Below are 14580 nucleotides of genomic sequence, written 5' to 3' on the forward strand. Positions count from 1 at the left end.
CTTGCCCCCTCTCACCTAGAAATCCCAGAGCACTGCCCTGCTTTGCCCTCCACAAGCACACAGTGGTTGGGGAGTCCGGTGTTTGGTCTTTACAGGGAATGCAAGCTGCATTTTAATTCTGCTTATCTCTAGCTAAAAGGCCTATTGAGACTATTGAGACAGATACAATGTATTATCAACAGTGTTGCTGCCTTTTCACATTTCCTTTTCCACAACTCACTCTCTTGCTGATTATAATTACCCTTTAATAGCTCATATAATTTCAGCTGTATAACAACTGAGTTGTACTGTAGCTACCAAAAGTATCATGTATTTTTAATCATTAATTGAGGTTAAATAATTCCACAACATCTCTGAGTATGATAATTAGGTAACATTGGATACATCTCATGAGTGGACTTTCTTCAGTATATTGTGTGCTCGTGTAAGTGTAATGCACCATTTTTCTCTCCAAGAACCATTTGCATCTGATGCTGCTGATCAGAGCTAGAGTGACAGTCTCAGTGAAAACAAGTGGAATACAATGACTATGAGAGGATTCAAAGTCTGGCTGTATAGAAATTTGGAATATTGGTTAGGGCCCCTATTTAGCTGTCTGTAAGTGAAACCATCTCAGCACAAGTCCACTAACACATACCAACTGTCTCTAAGATGGGATAACATGATTTCACAGTCTGCTCTAACAAATGTCATGGAGACATCCAGCCATATGAATACGACCCACAGCCAAGAAGATACTACCCATTGGTGTCAGTGCCAATTCCATTCCATGCCCCGATTGGATGCCTAACTGGAAGGAGTAAAGGATGGCAGTATCAAGATGGAGGTAACCTTGTGAAAGTTCACTTAGCTTACTTAGGATTGGGAAATTTAGATACTGAGCCATATTTGGGGAGGTTGCTTGAATCAGGTGATGGTTTCTAAATAACAACAAGCTTGGATAGAGCATAGATTTCTTAAAGAAGGTGTTGAAAATCTCATTTGTAGGCATCTCAGATACTCTGGACTCTTTCTCTAGTCATGAAAGGAATGGTTCAGAGCTGCAGGAAGTGGCTTGGCTTTCCTGCAGTGCTTCTAGGACGTCTTGTTATGTGAAGGGGCTGAATTCAGAATGAGAAGGTATTTGAGATACTGGGCCTTGGATGCAAGTGATTTTCTCTGAGAAGCAGGTTGACGATAGTGTTTCACTGTGAGAGGTGCTGGTTTATGGAGTTGAGTGGAAGCATTCTGGGCTAAAAAGACCATTCACAGCCCGAATAGTTCAGTGGGACATTATTTAGCAGATGCTATGGTTGGACAGAGGTGGATCATTTTGCTTTTTCCACAGGCAGAAAGAAAGAATTCCCTGTGCAGGAGCTTGTTGATATCTGCCCATGTTTTCTGCCATTAAGACTTAAGTTTTCTTATCTAGTCCTAGGCCACCAGAGAACTATGGATATCTATAGGGGAGATGGGAAGAGAATGGAATTTTGGTGCCTGAATGTCAATGACCTTTCCTGCTTGCACCTCCCTCTCACCTCTACTAGATCTGTTCCTATCAGATTCCCTTTACCTAAGGATGCCCTCTTGAAGGGGAGGCCTGCTGACCTGCTATCCTGACATTTCCGACTAAGTGGATTCACTGCCTTTCTGGTATTTTTCCTAAGTGGCCACTAGTCTCCTTCTATCTGTCTTTGTCTCTCTCTGTCTCCAATGGACACTGGAGGCCCCCTTTTCCCATATCAGTCTGAGGGTGGCCAGAAATACCACTGACTTTGTTACTTCAGAGGTCCCAGTCAGGAAATGGAAGCAAAAAGTAAACCTTAGCCAGACATTTCAGTCTCTCTCTAAAAGCTCGTGTTGAGTTTGCCTCTGTAGGTGGGCAAAAGTTTGAGGTGGAGTTCTATCTGAAACAAAACAATCCCCAATGTAAGATTGGGGGAAGGGGGGGAACACAGATCCTCAGTTAATTTGGACAAGGTTTTGATAATGATTTGCCCATGACTGCTAAAAAGAGACATTACAGTAGGGAACAATGTGAATTTATCAGATACTGAAGCCAGATGTGGACTCATGTAGTGATGAACACTTATATAGTACAAAACCAAGGTCTCGTCTGCATCTGATGTTATGCAGCCAAAAAAGAGCTTTTTGTGAAATTGTTAAGGTTGACACCTGACACAAAAGCAGGGAAATAAAAAGTTATTTTTAGTTACATTAACACCAAGCGGTACATCTCCTCTACTCTTCCATAATTCCTACCATTGACCAACAAGTTGGCTTTCCATGAGCCCTCACTAAGCTGCATGTCTCCTGCAACCAGATCTCAGGGAGGAATAAGATCAGCTGAGAAACAATCTACAATAGTCAACACACACCTGTGTTTAATCTGTCTTCAGTTGCACCACTTCTGTTGCACTTAGTTATCACCATCAGCATGAACAGTGAGTTACCCTGATGCTAATGATAATGCTGAAGCACTGATGCCGACTTCCTCATGTAAATGCTTAATTATTGCTAGTGATTCCCATGGTAGCATTAGCCAGTTTAACATTACATAGCATGAGAAAATTAAATGACCAGTGTCAGGCTAGGAGTGTTCATTGTTCTTTCTTTGTTTTTGTAAATGCTAGTGTGATGTGAGAATAATTACTATGCTGGGTTTATTGCCTTTGCCATTGCCCTGTGTGTGTGTGTGTGATTTAAATTGTCTATAATACTGTTGTCTTGGAAGGGAAGGGACAGGAAGTAGGAGGCAATGGAGATTGATCTGAGATTAAAGTGGGTGTTTACTTTGATCACTTACAGGGTCCATTTGTAAGAGCAGAGTCCCAAAGCAAATGTCATCCAGGCTGGATTTGCTTTAAAGGGACCCTGTCAATTTAAAAATCACACTTCTTGCTGGGTCTTTTACCTCATGTTGCTACAGAAAACACCTAAGTCTATTATAGTCTTGTATTACCTTTGTAACACATACAATTATTATAGCTAAAAGACTAGAGAAACATATTTCTGTATTTTTTTCCAAATTTGTTTAATTAGTGCAATTGACAGCACTCTGCCTCTAGGCCGTAAATGAGGATGAAAAACTGCAAAGAACACTGTGTAACATTTTGTCCAAAATTTGTCATCCCCTTTCATTGAAATTTCAAACAGTGGACCAGTTTTTCGTCAGTTTCAATGTTTTTCTCTATATGGTCAGTTAGTAAGTAAACTTTCCTGTTGTCTGTGTGTCTCTTTCAGTCAGCAAGAAGGGCAAGTAAACCATAAATACATTTGAACATGTGATTTTTTTTTTAAAATCAGTACAATACATACAGTGCTTGCTTGAACGGCATATCATCTTAGGTCTTATCCTGCAAAGAGCTCTGTATGGGAACCAGTATCTGCCTATGCAGAGTTCATTACAAAACTGGGCCTGATTTCAGGCATGATTTGACGAAAGGGGGAACAAAACACAAGGCAGGAAGGCATAAATGAATATTACCAATAGAAATATTGCATTGTATGGAAATGCTTCTGCTCTTTACCCTTCATGGGAGGTGGCAGCTCATAGACCTTTGACAGGGAGTAGGTACATGCTGGGTGCAGGAGTTTCTAACTTCCAGCCACACACAGACAAGGCAGCCCTGAGTGAACGAATACCTGCAGCTTTAAGAAACTAGTGAAAGTGTGGCTGATAAAGAGATCTATTTGACTGTGACAACTGCGAGTCACTGTCAGTATTAGACATCCCGAGAGAAAGGGGGAGACAAACGTGGTTGTTCACAGCCTTTGTTTGGCAGCTTTCAGAGATTTGAAGGAGCTGAACAAAATGATGCAGTGCTACATGCCAACTGTTGGGCTTTATCAAATAATAAAGCAATCCCACTGGGTATTAAGAGGCATGGAATTATTCTAATGAGTCTGGCAAAATCTCATTAGGATGAACAGCAGGCAATTACAAAGTGTATGATCGGTATGCAAATGACTTTCTTTCCTCTCTCTGACTACACGCAATTTCTTGGGCTTGCAGAATAGGAGCTGTCAGAGAAATGATTACTCACTGGAGCAGAGTATTGTGTACAGTGGGGTCAGTATTTCAGATGCACCAGTGATAGAGATGGGTAAGGTCTGGAAATATATTCCATCCTCAGCGCAAGAACCCCTCTGCATCACTAAATTCTTACCTTATGAAGAGGTGGGGAGCAGACATCTTTCTGTTAGGCCTCCAGAGGTAGTGCTTCCAGGAATACCTTCAGAGTGTGACCAGGTCAGCGGCGCGTGCTGTTACAACCCAGAGTAGCTTCTCGGCAGCTGTGGGAAGTGGGGACAAGATTTGGGGGCTGCAGTGAATGACGCTAAAAATGACAGCTCCCATTGGTGGAGAGGTAAATTAGGTGGACAAAGTTGCTTGTATGCCTCTAAGTCTGAACTCTCTACTCTGGGTTCAGAAATGCTCTTCTAATTAAATAGAAAATGTCAGGTATGCACACTAAAGTTTTGTTGTGCATGGTAAATGACTCCTTTGTCCCATTTTGCTGTCTTATGTCAGGCAGTGTAATCCCTGATATATTCAGTTTTCCAGGTCTGAGAAACTCTGTGTAGGCCTCTAAAGTGATTGTAGGAAATCAGGCTTTCATTGTATCCAGCTATAATTAATAGTTTTAAGTCATATTTTATTTCTTACCCAAGGTCTGATTTTGCTCCTTATATAAGTCAGTGGCAAAACTTTTTGCACAGTGGACAGGAAATTCCACAAGGGACTCATTTTTCTGTTGGAGTGTGGCAGGGAAGTGGGATGGGGAGGAGAGAAGAGAATTGAAGAGCTTTCAGATTAGATAAATCGACACGGACAAATATTCCAATCAGTCTTCTCTCCAATGTGTGGAAACCAAACACATTCACTGCACTGTCCACATGTGGCTGTGGTTTGCTCCCAAGTAAGTAGCAGGAAGTTTTCTCCTGTCCCTCCCCTTCTCCCCCATGTAGAATGTGGGACTCTGGAAGGCAAAGCACCATCAGTGTAGAAGTCGTGTGCTTCCACTGTGCCTTTTGGGTCCTGCAGGAGTCCTTTTGCCAAGGACTCTCCATCATGGAGGGGAAAGTTGGGTAAATTAATGGTGATAGTTAGGCATTTACTTCCACTCTAAAGGGCCATGGAGTTGGGAAGAAAATGATGCCTTAAAGAGCAACCATTCCTTGGCCCAGACTCCTCCTAGCTCACCCTTTCCAACAGCATAAAGCCCAATCTGGAAGGGGGGAAATGATTCCATGGAGGAGGCAGTGTCCTTCGATTGACCCTCTCCCTGGAAGACTCAATCCGTTTAACTTGAGGGGTCAATGTGATCCATAGATATTAAGGTGGATGTCCTCCATTGCTAGAACTAAGCTGTGATGGAGCTCTAGCCAAAGTACTTTCCAGTGACAGAACTTGAAAGAGATTATCAGGTCAGTACTCCGTCAAGTGGGCCAGGCTGTCTCCCCAAAAGGTTAGTGAACGGATATTTTTAGGTTTAGTACATAGGGAGTTTTTAAAGCTGTTTATATAGTTTAGTAATCATTTTATATTAAATAATTGTATTAAATCTGACTTCTATAATCTAAGCACTGCCAAAATGATTGTGGTCCAAACATTACATTAAATATTAAAATGCAGAATGGGCTCCGTTTGCACTGCAGAGGAGTTCACTCCCAAGATTGGATTACACATCTCAATGTTGGGTGTTCCAAACCAAACCGACAGCTGTACAACGATGCCATAGGCTTCTGTTTCTGTTTAGCCTGTTTTGCTGACCGATGAAAAGAGATGGAAATTCCAAACCTGAAATACAGGGCTTGGACAAATATATTTTTTTCCTTATACAGTCTATCTATGTACACTACTGGCTGGTCATAAAATGTATAGCTTTACTTAATGAAGGTCTTCTATTCATTATGAAGTTCTTCTGTACCATGGTCAGCTTTTACAGTAGTGACCAAACCAAGCTGGAGAGAGTACTGTCATTATTCTCTATTTAGAACAGAGATAGCAGGGAACCTGAGGTGTTACCCTGAAAACACAGAGCAGGCAAGCTTTATTCTCTTTGTATTTTTGTACAGACCTAATATCCAATACTGGGTCCGCAGGATTAATCCTTACTTTCTTATGGTAGCTCCATTAAAGACAATGGGAGTAGTGCATGCTCAACCCTAAAAAGTCACGCCACTTTTTTTTGGGTGCCTAAATATGAATGTGCGTCTAACTTTAAGCACGAAAGTTTGATCTAAGCAATTTAGCTAAGCTCACAAGAAGTCTGTGCAGATCCAGGATCCTAATGCCCACTTCCTGACTCCCTAGCCTTCTTCCTTTTGATAACTGACTAATCAAATCATTCTGACTTCACCTAGTCTATATTCGTAGCAATCCCTCAATCCCCGTGACTTTCCAATTCATCTACTGTACAAGGTAGATTGTGCACCAAGGTACTGCAGCTTGTACAAAAGATGGTTGTTCAGAAGGTGATGTCTGCTTGAAGGTCGACACTGGCACTGGGAAAATGCAAAGGAGGGCAGGTCTAGAGAGAGTCACTGATAGAAGCCAGGATGGACTTAAGCAGCATGGAAAAAATGTGGTCTTTATTGTTGGACTGTGACACTGACCAAGAATTACTCCCAGTTCTGACTAACTGTTCAGTTTGCTCCGTTTTTCCTGGGACATTGAACACATCTAACTGACAATCCTCCTCATCTCTCTCTCCTTTTTTTAAGCAGTACCAAATAGATCGTTTTAGTTTCCTGTCTTCTTTTCTTTGAATAGCAAATGTGGCCATTCAAGTGGGTAACCCTTTCTTAGCATGATTGATTTTATAGATACTGGGTCAAATTGTGCTCACCGGACCTAATTGTGCTCCTGGGATGGACAAAAAGGCCTCCCCACAAGTGGATCAGCTTTTTTCCCTTCTCCTGAGCACTAGAGAAAGCTCTTAGCAGGTCCAGGGATCTATGTGGAGGAGTGGGCTGGAGGAAGGGTGAACTGGGCACCCAGAGATGAGCACCTCATTACTTTTCAGCACCTTCTTACAGATTCTTGAGAGTTCTAGGGGCTGCTGTGCCCGGAGGTGGCCCTTGGGAAAACCACAGGAGGTCAAGAGCCCATGCATGATACTAAGTCCCTGTGATACTGAGTCCTGTGCGTCCACATACAGCCACAAGATTTATAGGCCAGACCTTTGTGTTCTTCCATGGGTAGGGCAAAGCCCATGATCTGTTCTCCCCTCAGTGAGATAACACAAAGAAAACTTTGCTGAGGGACTGTAGTGAGGTAAGGCTCACCGGTGCGGTGCCTCCTGCTGGTCATCCAGGGAATTAGCTCACGTCCAGCTCCAGAGCACCCTCCGCTGGTTGTTGTCTCACCTGCCTCAGGCCCTGTGTCCCTCCCAGGACCCCAGTGCCCTTTACCTCAGGGTTCTGCCCCAACAGTATCACCACACTCTGGGTCTCTCCTTCCAGGGAAACCCCTAACTCTCTAAACCCACCTTGCCTCAGTGGCTACTGCCAGTCGTCATCTAGCCCCTGCTCACTGGGGCAGACAGCAGTCTGTAAGGGCCACTCATCATCGGCAAGGGGTTAGGACCTGCCACCTTTGTCTATCCCCGGGCTGCACCTTTGCAACCCCAGTACCTGTTTTGGCCTTTAGCAAGGCTAGAGAGAGACTGACCCAGCTCCTCCCTGAGCCCTTATAACAGGACCAGGTGTGGCCTGATTGGGGCATGGCCCCAGCTATGGCTGCTTCCCCAATCAGCCTAACCTTTTCTCTCAGGAGCAGGGTACCGGCCCCACTACAGGGACCCATGCAGAGTTATCTTCACCCTTCCTGGGTGTTACCGTGTCGGGGAACAATCTGACCCACTGGTACAACTGTTTTTGACTTCAGTGTAACTGAGAGCAGAATTCAGTTCATCACATAGTTAACTAACCTTTTTTTTTTTTTTTAAATCTGTGTTAGTAGGTTTTAACCTATGGAACTATGAACTGCAATTACGATCGTTAGCCTGCTGATTTCTATCCTTTTATAGAGGAGATAGAACACTTCCACAGAACATTGGGTGCTAACTAAACCCACATTATATTACCATACAGCTGCAATCAACAACCCAAGAAACAATAATTCCTTTCTAAGTATATATTACCATAAAGAACTAAAGTAGTGCCACGTGTTATATATCACAGTTGATACAGGCATTAGAGAAGCCTTTATTCTACTAACTGCACAACAAAGTATCTCCTCTTGAAAATGTTCTTATCTTCTTGGTATCCTAAGCATGAGGTGGTGTTACTCAGAGAAAGCACTTCGATTTAATGATAGCATACAATCAGATTACCCCCCACCAGTCCTGTGTTTAGCTTTTGTCAATTTCTTAACATTTCTAAAACATCAAATGCCAGCCAGAGACACCTTTTAACATGTGATGATAATACATAGATTTGTCAAGCAGGTAAATGAAACTTGGTACCATATGAACTGTATGAACTGCAATTAATATGGTTTGGATGTAGATCTGTAGGCAATGGTCCCTCTTTTAATCATACAATTACAGAGAAACTGATGTGCTGCAGGGTTTATGAAAGAATTATTGCTGAGCAACTATTGCAGTGGTTCAGTAAATATTGGTTGAAATGTTTCAATAAATTCACTTTGACCATGGTTGATTTTCATGAGCATCCATGTGATCTAGTAAAAGGCTTTCCATGAGAATTCACACCAGAAACCTGGTCATAAGAGTTACATTCATTTTGTCAAGGAACAGAAACAATATCATGTGACTTACATGACTAATCACAACTAAGCAAACACCACTTGGTTTAGAGATTTCCAATGCCGGGACAGAGGAAATGATGAATTGCAAATAAACTGAAAGAGACTGCAGTCAGATTGTGGCTATTACATGAATACAAAGATAGTTAATTGAATGAACCATTACAAATTATTTACTCAGCTCTAAAAACTAATGATTTGTCTCAAAGCAGTTACATGTGCTGACCACAAATGCTACATTGAAATGTCTCACCTTGACACGTTGGAATCCATGCATGATTTGAGTCACAAGGATTCAAAGTAAACCAATCAAGTGTGGTTTGGGGATTGAGGTCAACAAAGTCAAAAAAGGTCTCCCAGGCTGGCCTTCCAGACTATCCCTTCCCTCCACTTCCCAGATCCAATGTCTTCAGGAAGGTCTTGGGGTTTGTTGAGGAAGGCGGGAAGTTGAGTAAATAGAGAGAGACTGGCTGTGGGGAGGGGAATCGTCAAGCTCTTCAGTACAAATATCCACAGCCCATGTTCACTGAACATTGTGAGTAAAAGCCAAAGTTCGACTTCAACCCCAGAACTAAGTTTTAGTGGGTCTGGAGCTCAGAATAATTTGCACAGCTCTTCTCATGTTACAAAGATCTTCAGGGATTCATCCTGTGTTCTGAATTCTAAAGGGGAAATTAATGGGTTAGCCTCATAGGTAATTATGAATAGAAGCTGGTAGCAGGCATTCCAAGCTAGCTAGAGACTGCCTCCGTCCCTATGCAATACTGCTGCAGCTGCTATCAGTAGGAGAATTCAGATGGAGCCCCGTTCACTTTAAATGTGAGGAGCTGGCATCAAAGCATTCTCTGGGAAGGGTCTTTGACTCTGAAATTTTCTCACGCCTCCATCCACAAGAGTCTAGGAGCCTGATCCAGCACTCACTGATGTAGCTGGGAGTCTTTCCAAGGACAGTGATGCATGCTGGATCGGACTCCAGATTTATTAACCTTTTGGACATGTTACAAAGCCCAGCCTTTCTCTCTGTTTTTGGTCAGCAGAGTGGGGTAAAGGCTGGTTGGTTGAGGGTGGATGGTAATTGACTAGAGTTGTTGTTATCATGGGTTAACTATTGTAGCCAGTATGGTCCTGGTTGGGAAGTTTAGTTGTTTTGCTTTTAGTTTTTATTTAGTTTATAATAGTTGTATTTTAATTATGTACTGCAGCTAGATCTCTAGAGAGAGGCTTGATAAACTGAAGTAAACAAATGTTCCTCCCTCTGCCATACCATATACACACCTGTCTATCCCTAACACATGTGTCTAGCGTGCACACCATGATCGGATACTCTTTCTTTGTGCCGCCCGCCCACCCACAAATATCACAGAATGCAGCTACTTCAGCTGGTGATCTTTGCACTGTGCTCAGCAACATCAGGAAGTAATCACAGCTAATTGTTATGGCTGTAATTCCAAACCTGCCAGCTGGCAGCGAATCAGTGTTCATAGTCACATTTGCTAAATGTCTCCCTAATATGTTTCATCAGACACTTATGGCAGAGCTCCTCGAAACCTTGCCTTTTGACTACTTCCATTTCTCCAGCTCTTATTTGGCTGCTGTCGAGCTATCCTCCTCCAGGGCAATTATTTGCACAGTGTAATTTCTTGGCAGCCCACCTGGCAAATGTTGCTTTCACACAGGCTAGACTAGATCTACGTTGGGTTCGGATGACAGGGTAAAGAGTTTAGTAGTATCTAGAATGAATGAATAAAAATGTTTAGAATAGAAATATAGATGCCATCTGCTTCCATTCAAACTAATGGCAAAACTCCTAATAGCAGCAAAGAGTCCTATGGCACTTTATAGACTAATAGACATCTCGGAATATAAGCTTTTTAGGGTGAATACCCACTTCGTCAGATGCATGTAGTGGAAATTTCCAGAGGCAGGTATAAATATGCAAGCAAGAATCAAGCTAGGGATAACGAGGTCAGTTCAATCAGGGAGGATGAGACCCTCTTCTAGCAGATAAGGTGTGAACACCAAGGGAGGAGAAACTGCTCTTGTAGTTGGCTAGCCATTCACAGTCTTTGTTTAATCCTCAGCTGATGGTGTCAAATTTGCAAATGAACTGAAGCTCAGCAGTTTCTCTTTGAAGTCTGGTCCTGAAGTTTTTTGCTGCAGGATGGCTACCTTTAAATCTGCTATTGTGTGTCCAGGGAGGTTGAAGTGTTCTCCTACAGGTTTTTGTATATTGCCATTCCTAATATCTGATTTGTGTCCATTTATTCTTTTACGTAGGGACTGTCCAGCCAATGTACATAGCAGAGGGGCATTGCTGGCACATGATGGCATATATTACATTGGTGGATGTACAGATGAATGAACCAGTGATGGTGTGGCTGATCTGGTTAGGTCCTGTGATGGTGTTGCTGGTGTAGATATGTGGGCAGAGTTGGCACTGAAGTTTGTTGCAGGGATTGGTTCCTGAGTTAGAGTGACTATGGTGCGGTGTGTAGTTGCTGGTGAGAATATGCTTCAGGTTGGCAGGTTGTCTGTGCGCGAGGACTGGCCTGCCTCCCAAGGCCTGTGAAAGTGAGGGATCATTTTCTAGGATGTGTTGTAGATCACTGATGTTGTGTTGGAGAGGTTTTAGCTGAGGACTGTATGTGATGGCCAGTGGAGTTCTGTTGGTTTCTTTCTTGTGCTTGTCTCGCAGCAGGAGGCTTCTGGGTACACATCTGGCTCTGTTGATCTGTTTCCTTATTTCCTCGTGCGGGTTATCGTAGTTTTGAGAATGCTTGGTGAAGATCTTGTAGGTGTCTCTTGTAGAGACCAACACCTACAAGATCTTCACCAAGCATTCTCAAAACTACAATACCTGCATGAGGAAATAAGGAAACAGATCAACAGAGACAGACATGTACCCAGAAGCCTCCTGCTGCGAGACAGGATTGGTGTACTAAGGAAGCCTGATCAAATTTAAGGGACTCTACTATTAATTATTTCTATCATGGTAGCACCTAAATACCCCAACCAGGGATCAGCTCCCAATTGTACTAGGTAGTGTACAAACAAATACTATGAAGACAGTCCCTGACTTGGAGAACTCACAGTGTAGTTACACAGCCTTTCACCACCTGTGAATTTGGTGTCAGGTGCAAGTATTAAAATGTGCTGATAGGATGAAACGTAAACTCTGATTCTAACACAACGCAGAGGTTTTGGGTAAATATGAAATCATCATGTTTTAAATAGCTTTAAAGATATTTTTAACCGACAGTACAGTAAAAGAAAGCCAAATCAAGAGATGAGCTCTTGATATGGAACTTTTCAGATCCTAAGAGAATTGGGGTTCCAGAATGAAGAGGATAGACCCCCTCCCCCCGGTTGATTACTCAGTGCCATGGGTAATTCAGCATCTGCACATGTTTGTGATGGGCCAAGCACAGTGCTTCTATGTTTGACTAACCAGGCAGAGCTTCGCTAATAGAACTGAAAGGGGCTAAATGACTTCAAGATAAATAAGACTTTAGAAAAAAAATAATGAAGGAATTAAACTGACCTTCTTTAGAAATGGGTGAGACAGGGTAAACAGGGAAGGATCTTGTTTTGCTTTCATCCTGAAAAAATAAAATTTCTTCCTTTCCAGCTCAGCACAGTTGACTGATTTGGAAACAGATCTGTTTTCTCTGGAAAGATTTATTTGCCCAACAGACTGCCTTCTTCTTTTTTTTTTTTTTTTTTGTTGGCAAAAAGCAATAGGCTGGAAGAACAAGGATAGTCTTGTTAGCAAGTTTACAGGGCTCAGTAATTAACGGGTACATTTGAAGGCACAGCATGCAGGATACTTACAGTAACCTACTGTATTACGGTGTCATGTGGAAGTGCTTTGAATGGCATGATAACTTCAGAGAATGCAATGTACTTCAATTCTCAGCCAGTGTTAGGTAGCAGGAATATTTAATTATGAAGGAAGCAATAATCTTTGTTGAGGTAAGGACCACTCAAGTGTCCCTTGTGAAAACAACTGTTAATTTGTGAAGTGGTTTTTTTGGGTGGGGTGGGGGGAAGATATAGTTCTTAAAAACAAAGATGCATTAATGTGGTGTGGAGGCAGCAGCCTGCACTTTTTCCACACCAATCACCTAATGATACATAGTAGGTGCCCAGTAACTACAGCTCCCCACCCCATGCTTTGGGGAATCCAATCTCCAAGGGGGATTGAGCCATGAAGTCATCTCTTTTTGGTGTATGGTATGTAATGGTGTTCTGCATGACCAAAGATTTAAGGCAATTGAGCTCTGCTTCCAGTTAACTTCTGTGGTGCCAGACCATCAACATACCTTTTTGGTTTGTTTGTGCTTTTGTTTTTGCTAATGAAGGCAATTATTGACTTAGGGCAAATTTGCTAACCTGGATACCTAATATTAGGCTTCTAAAACCGTATTGTAATTATTTACATGCAGTTAATGTGATTTTCAGAAGTGCTGAATAGTTACAGCTCCCATTGACAATGATATGATCTGGAGGATGGTGTGGATTGCACCCTCAGCAAATTTGCAGATGACACTAAACTGGGAGGAGAGGTAGATACGCTGGAGGGTAGGGATAGGATACAGAGGGACCTAGACAAATTAGAGGATTAGGCCAAAAGAAATCTGATGAGGTTCAACAAGGACAAGTGGCAGAGTCCTGCACTTAGGACGGAAGAACCCAATGCACCGCTACAGACTAGGGACCGAATGGCTAGGCAGCAGTTCTGCGGAAAAGGACCTAGGGGTTACAGTGGACGAGAAGCTGGATATGAGTCAGCAGTGTGCCCTTGTTGCCAAGAAGGCCAATGGCATTTTGGGATGTATAAGTAGGGGCATAGCGAGCAGATCGAAGGACGTGATCGTCCCCCTCTATTCGACATTGGTGAGGCCTCATCTGGAGTACTGTGTCCAGTTTTGGGCCCCACACTACAAGAAGGATGTGGAAAAATTGGAAAATGTCCAGCGGAGGGCAACAAAAATGATTAGGGGACTGGAACACATGACTTATGAGGAGAGGCTGAGGGAACTGGGATTGTTTAGTCTGCGGAAGAGAAGAATGAGGGGGGATTTGATAGCTGCTTTCAACTACCTGAAAGGGGGTTCCAAAGAGGATGGATCTAGACTGTTCTCAGTGGTAGCAGATGACAGAACAAGGCGTAATGGTCTCAAGTTGCAGTGGGGGAGGTTTAGGTTGGATATTAGGAAAAACTTTTTCACTAGGAGGGTGGTGAAACACTGGAATGCGTTACCTAGGGAGGTGGTGGAATCTCCTTCCTTAGAAGTTTTTAAGGTCAGGCTTGACAAAGCCCTGGCTGGGATGATTTAGTTGGGGATTGGTCCTGCTTTAAGGAGGGGGTTGGACTAGATGACCTCCTGAGGTCCCTTCCAACCCTGATATTCTATGATATTTGTAAGTGCTCGCTGCTTCTGAAAAGCAGACTACTTAAAATGGATAAAAATGGATTTACAACCCAAATTATATGCAGCAACCTACCTGGAACTTGGAGGGAGAGACAAAGGTTGCAAGAGGGAAGAGTTTGGAGAAAACACCAGAAAGTCTGTGGGCATGTAGCTGAATTGTAGCATATTCACTCAAGTATTCTGAAAGAACTCAAATATGAAATTGCAGGACTACTAAGTGCTGTATGTAACCGATTGCTTAAATCACTTTCTGTACCAGACGACTGGAGAATGTCTAATGTGACACCAATTTTTTTAGAAAGGCTCTGGAGACGATCCTGGCAATTACAGGCTGGGAAACTTAACTTTAGTGCTAGGCAAATTTGTTGAAACTATAGTAAAGAACAGAAT

The 14580-nt window shown here is 42.7% G+C and overlaps 1 long non-coding RNA gene across 3 annotated transcripts in view; it reads right to left on the bottom strand.

The window, feature by feature from the left end:
• LOC141992335 (uncharacterized) overlaps window positions 1-9358 on the bottom strand; it is a 68032-nt gene extending 58674 nt beyond the window's left edge. For 2 of the 3 annotated variants that reach the window (XR_012640579.1, XR_012640575.1), the window contains exons 1-2: window positions 9009-9355; window positions 4149-4275 (exon numbers count right to left, since the gene is read on the bottom strand). This is a non-coding gene — a long non-coding RNA (uncharacterized LOC141992335). Of the gene's footprint in view, window positions 1-4148; window positions 4276-9008 lie in introns of all 3 variants that reach the window. The other variant, XR_012640580.1, reaches the window with a different exon arrangement.
• Window positions 9359-14580: the final 5222 nt, after the last annotated feature.

Source organism: Natator depressus, chromosome 1 (genome assembly GCF_965152275.1).
Source record: "Natator depressus isolate rNatDep1 chromosome 1, rNatDep2.hap1, whole genome shotgun sequence".
Lineage (NCBI taxonomy): Eukaryota > Metazoa > Chordata > Testudines > Cheloniidae > Natator > Natator depressus.